Below are 6,206 nucleotides of genomic sequence, written 5' to 3' on the forward strand. Positions count from 1 at the left end.
ACAATGATGATTTTAACATTAAATACTATGTTGTGCAGTAACTGACATGGCAAATGGACGACAGATATAAAGAGTATTTTTAAAAGCAAATGGCATTATATACAGCAATAACACTGAATCAATAACATATCAAACACTTCCTCCCCCTCCCTTCCCCTAAAAACTCATGACCCATGTGACTTATTAGAAAAGATTTTCTTGTGTACACAGAAGATTCACACACATGCAGAGACCTCAGAGTGTTGCTGCGGATATTTCCTCTGTTCAAGCCCTTCACAAGGTGAATAAACACTTTTAACTTTCAAATAAAATAAAAATTTATGTATTTATTTAAATTTCATTGAAATCTTGATGTTTGTATTATAGAGCAACTGAAATGTTAAAATAATGATATCTTCATTTTTGAACTATAGGGATAATGCAACAGAAGTTGAAGTGAACTGAAGCAGTTAATGCATCACAGAATGTTTTCTATAATAGACATCTTCTTTGTTGGTTTTAAATATGTAGTTCAAAACCTTCTTAGACTAGAATATATTTTATTAATTCTGTCCTCCAAAGTCAATTTTCACTATCATCATATTTTTGTTATAGCACTTGTGAAAAACACCAAATAATCAAATCAAACTTGTATATAAATTATAGTAGAAAGGCAGAAACAAATCTTTGTATTTATTAATATTTGTGTGTAAATATTTTTTGCCTAAAATAATGTTTTGATGTTTTTTAACTTTTTTATTTTAGTTGTTTTATGATCTTTTGTGCCTTATATTTGTTTAACTTTTTAAATTGTGCTATTGGGGCAAGTTGTCACTAAAGTTCAACATGTGTTCAATGAACTGTATCTTTTTTCCTGGTCAATAATGGTGAAAATGTTCAACAGCTGTTTTGTAGTCAAGACTTCAAAGTTTTGTCTAGACAGAAATTGACTTTCAATCAAAGATATTTACTGCAGTACAAAGTGTGACAACTAGCCCTTGTCTGCCCTATAAACTATATATGAAGGTCGCCTGATATTTCTGTTATTAATTTCTAGTGTCTCATGATTCAAACAGACCTGTAAAGAGTCTGTAAAGGTGAAAGATGGAAATCAACACATAACGTCATGGTTACTGTTGTAACCTCCGTTTCCCTTCTGTCACTCACTCAACGTTGTGTCGAATGAAGTGACACAAGGGGACACAAGGGGTCTTCCTGGGATGCCAAACGTACCTCTGAACCTGAGAAAAGGCCAATGTCAAGTTGGCAGACAGAATTTGCATGCCCCGCCCCGGACATATGGGTATAAAGGGAAGTGGGGCAGCGAGTGCCAGTCAGAATTTTGCACTGAGGAGCCGAAAATAAGGTATGGCCGTTTACAGTGGTAGGTCTAGTGCTGTGGCAGGAGGGACACAACGTCTCGTTCCCTCCCTCGGGGAAAGGAGCGTTACAAAAGTAACCATGACATTATGTGTTGATTTCCATCTTTGACCATTTCTGAACCATGAGGTTCCCCTTCTGTCACTCACTCAACGTTGTGTTGAATGAAGTGACACAAGGGGTCCCATCTAAAAATGCTATGCACTGACCGTGTTACGCAAACTGTCGAGACAGGTGCAAGCAGGCTACTGCTGCACGTAGCCCTCCCTAACGTCCCCAAAGAGATGTCACATACTGAGGAGGGGAACAGGCACTACATGACTAGCATGGGAGCAAGCCCGGCAGCCGCAGCCTTTACTCTCACTATGTCTCTCACGTAGGACCTGAAGCGGCTGGGGCTATCTTAAAGCTATGAAACGCATCAGGCAATGTGGTAGGTCCAGCCTAATGAGGGGGGACTACAAGCACGGCGACTGGGGCAGCAGGGCTGCCCAAGGGTCCGCCGACAGGGGGACCGTACCGCGGGAAATACATCACGGGGAGTTTGCCTGAAAAGGGAACTAAGCCTGTGGAGCCCGACTCCAGTACAGAGCACCTGTGACTCGTAGTGGGTCTGGCCGCGAATTCACCGGCCAGAAAGCTAGGGAGGAGAACATCCAGGTAGCGATGCTTAGTGGCTAACCTGGGATAGAAGGTGCACTGGATCAACTTGGTGAAGGGCGCTGTGTGCAAGCGGAACTGAGTTCTACCGGCTCGGACCTGTCAAAACACGGGATGAGACCGACTCCACCCTGAGATTGTAAAATCTGGCAAAGGTATTGGGTGTTGCCCAGCCCGCTGCTCTGCAGATGTCTGCTAAGGAGGTGCCATGGGCCAGTACCCACGAGGATGCCACACTTCTGGTAGGGTGTGCTCGAACCAGCAAGGGGCGGGCATGGGCTGGGTGTGATAAGCTAAGGAAATAGCATCAAAGACCCAGTGAGCTAACCTCTGTTTGGAGACGCCGTTCCCTTTCCGCCATCTGTCGAAGCAGACAAAGAGCTGCTCAGAATATCTAGAGCTCTGTGTGGTCCAAATAGATACGCAAATGTGTGTACCGGACACAGGAACGAGAAGGCTGGGTCTGCCTCCTCCTGGGGAAGCTTGCTTGCAGGCTCATGACCTGGTCCCTGAAGGGGGTCGTAGGAACCTCGGGCACATAGCCCGATCACGGCCTCAGGATAACATGAGAATGTGCCGGACCGAACTCCAGGCAAGTGTTGCTGACAGAGAACACATGCAGGTCCCCAACCATCTTGAAGGAGGCTAACAAAGGAGGAGATGGCGGGCGAGTTGTGACATATGACGAGAGCACACGCTGCCTTGGGCCAACGCTGCCTTGTGCCAGTGCTGCCGGGGTCCTGTCCAGAGGCCAGTGGCAGCGTGCCCGTCTGACGGCAAGAAGGGGTGATTGTCACATGGTATGTTCTGTGGCGCCATGCCCATCTCGGGTCTATAGCCAGTGATAAAGCTGTCTCATATGCATCAACCCGAGTGGCTGACTGACTGAGCGCGCTCGTTGGTGAGACGCGCTGTCATTGAGACTGAGTCTAACTCTATGCCGAGAAAAGAGATGCTCTGAACCAGGACAAGCTTTCTCATTTCCCAGTTGACCTAAAGCCCTAGACGGCTGAGGTGCCTGAGCACCAGGTCCCTGTGAGTGCACAGTAACTCTCTCGAGTGAGCCAGGATGAGCCAGTCGTCGAGGTAGTTGAGTATACGGATGCCCACTTCCCTTAACTGGGCAAGAGCTGCCTCTGCATTCTTCGTGAAGACGTGAGGGGACAGGGACAGGCCGAAGGGGAGGACCTTGTACTGATATGCCTGGCCATCGAACACGAACTGTAGGAAGGGTCGGTTTCGAGGCAGAATGGAGACGTGGAAGTACGCGTCCTTCAAACCAATCTAGCTGTCGAATGCAGGTAAGAATCTGTTTCTGCATGAGCATTTTGAACATGAGTGTAATGCCAGGTTGTGAACTTGCAGGTCCAAGATTGGTCGCAACCTGCTGCTTTTTTTTTGGGTATGATGAAGTAAGGGCAGTAGAAACCCTTATCCATCTCGGCTGGTGGGACGGGCTCTATTGCATCCTTGAGGAGCAGGGTCGTGATCTCTGCTCGTAAGGCACTGGCTTAATCGAACTTAATCGCGTAGCCGAGTCGGATTATCCTGGCCGGCCTGCACGATGGATTGGGAAGTGAAAGCCACACATCCAAACTCTGCGCGAGGGGCACTAACGGGACGATCGTTTTTGACGTACCGGACGGGGTTTGGGTAATAGCGCATCGGGAGGCAGAAGAGCCTCAAAGCACTTACCTTGCTTCGCGGGTAAACCTGTTGTTTAGCCACAGGGGGACGCCCTCGGCGAGCAGGTGGGGTGCGCTGGTTTGGCGGCGCTGCGGCAAGATGTGCCATCTGCTTCTTCACCGCCGAAAACTGCTGGGCGAAGTCGTCGACGGTGTCACCAAAGAGGCAAAGCCGGGAGACGGGGTCATTGAGAAAATGTTTCTTGTCAACATTGCGCATCTCGACCATGTTCAGCCAGAGGTGATGCTCCTGGACCAAGAGGATGGCCATCGCCCGCCCGAGTGCCTGTGCTGTGACCTTCGTGACTCTGAGAGCGAGGTCGGTGGCAGAGCGCAGTTCCTGCAGCACGTCGGGGTCGGAACTACCCAGGTGCAGATCATTGAGTGCCTTGGCTTGGTGAACATGCAGGAGAGCCATGGCATGCAGAGCGGAGGCGGCCTGCCCGGTGGTGCTGTAGACTTTCGAGGTCAGTGATGATGTCATTCTACAGGCTCTGGAGGGGAGTACCGGTGGTCCCGGCAGGTGGTGGTGTTATCTGGACACAAGTGGATCGCAACTGCTCTGTCCACCTGGGGGTCCTCTGTGTACCCGTGGGCTGCCTCGCCATCCAGGGTAGTGAGAGCGGATGAGCGGAGGGGTCGGTTCCGGGCAGTAAAATGTGCCCTCCACGACCACGTCAGCTTGTCATGCACCGGGGGGGGCGTGGATATGAGTGGCACCCAGACTCGAGTAACCGATCGAGTAGCCGTGAGGGGGGGAGGCTCCAGGCCAGCTTCGCGCTCACTGCGGCCCGGGAAAGCATAGTGGACATCTGCGCATCAGCCTCAGACTGGGCGAGCAGACCCGAAGGTGGCAGCCCAGATGAGTTATCAGCATCAGTGACGCTGTGATGCTCTCCGATGCAGTGGCACTGTCATCATCCAATTCCGGGGGTTCAAGGGAGAATGCTGGCTGGCTGTGGCCGGGGGGCGGGTGGTTCATGTGGATTTACCCAGTGAAACCAAGCCCGTCGTTATCCCCATATTGCCTTCATCGCCAGCAGGGTCGTCATCAATCCTGTGGGAAGAAGGAACGACACAGAGGGCGGCTGAAGTGGCTTTCTCTCGTAAGAAAAGAAAGCCGCGACCACAATGTTGCCATGGCTATGTTCTCGCACTGAGAACATGAACCATTCATAAAACACTGCCTGCGTGTGATCGCAGCCCAGGCATGCGAGGCAGCTTTTATGATCATCAGAAGTGGAGCGAAATCAACCGCATCCAGGAACTACACAGAGGAGGAAAGACATCTTTAAAAAGACGCGTCCTGAAAAGGACGTTCAACGCCTGCTGTGTATTGCTCTTTTATATGAAATAAACTCTTTTTAGGAGGACAAACACTCTTTCAGGCAATGAAAGAGCTATCGAAGTGCCCAGGGGCATAGACTGCACAGCGTGCAGAGAGAGAGAACGCCAGCTGGAAATTCCAACAGCAGTGCTTATCGCCAGTAGAGGTGAATAAAACAGCTTGCTGTTGCACAACCGTTCGGCTCCGAAGAAAAATTCTGACTGGCACTCGCTGCCCCATTTCCCTTTATACCCATATGTCCGGGGTGGGGCATGCAAATTCTGTCTGCCAACTTGACATTGGCCTTTTCTCAGGTTCAGAGGTACGTTTAGCATCACAGGAAGACCCCTTGTGTCCCCTTGTGTCACTTCATTCGACACAACGTCGAGTGAGTGACAGAAGGGGAACTTGCAGAGATTAAATGTGTGAAAATAAAATGTAGAGCTAAGAATGGATATGAAGTAAACAATACTGTAATTTTGTCTGTACGGAACTGAACTGAAACTGACATATAATTGCATTATATTATATTATATTATATTATATTATATTAGATATTAATTATATTATATATCAGCGTCAGGAACTGAACTTGAGACCAAAGCTTTAGTTTCCTCTTATCCATGTTACTATGGTGATCTATAGCAATAAAATATAAAGAGTTTGTGTGGATCATCATCTGTTTACTCTTCTGTCTATGTTACTATTTTACTTTCATAGGAAAAACACATCACATCTACATCTACTATCATTACTTTGGTGTTGAGAATATAACTGATTGTGACGCTTGCTCTGAAGTGTAAAGGTAAGAATAAGTTCTGCATAAGGCTGCATTCGAAGTGTCCAACTCTCTTTTCTGAAACGAGACATCCTAGATGACGTATGCAGCCGAGAAATACGACCTCCGGAAGACGCATCCTTCCAAACGAGACACAGCCGTTGTTTCACATTGCAAACGCACATTAAATGACTGCAGCCTTTGCAGATCATACAAGTTTTACATGATGCAGAAATGATGTATTAAAGCGTGTTGTCAATGAAATATCACTAAATAATATAACCACAACTTACCTTAAACATCTTTTGACTATAGATAATTATAGAAAGATATAGAAATATAGAAAAGACAATATAGAAAAAAGATATATTGTAGAATATCTGCCATCTGTGTTACA

General features: G+C 47.6%; 1 protein-coding gene across 2 annotated transcripts in view; it reads left to right on the forward strand.

Annotated features, from left to right (window-relative positions):
* Nucleotides 1-208: 208 nt before the first annotated feature.
* The window catches only part of LOC127628000 (interferon-inducible GTPase 5-like), an 18,034-nt gene continuing 12,036 nt past the window's right edge, over nucleotides 209-6,206 (forward strand). The window contains exons 1-2 of one of the 2 annotated variants that reach the window (XM_052104642.1): nucleotides 209-280; nucleotides 5,752-5,836. The gene's annotated coding sequence lies outside the window, so the exon portion shown is untranslated. The remainder of the gene's footprint in view (nucleotides 281-5,751; nucleotides 5,837-6,206) is intronic. The other variant, XM_052104644.1, reaches the window with a different exon arrangement.

Source organism: Xyrauchen texanus, chromosome 34 (genome assembly GCF_025860055.1).
Source record: "Xyrauchen texanus isolate HMW12.3.18 chromosome 34, RBS_HiC_50CHRs, whole genome shotgun sequence".
Taxonomy (NCBI): Eukaryota; Metazoa; Chordata; class Actinopteri; order Cypriniformes; family Catostomidae; genus Xyrauchen; species Xyrauchen texanus.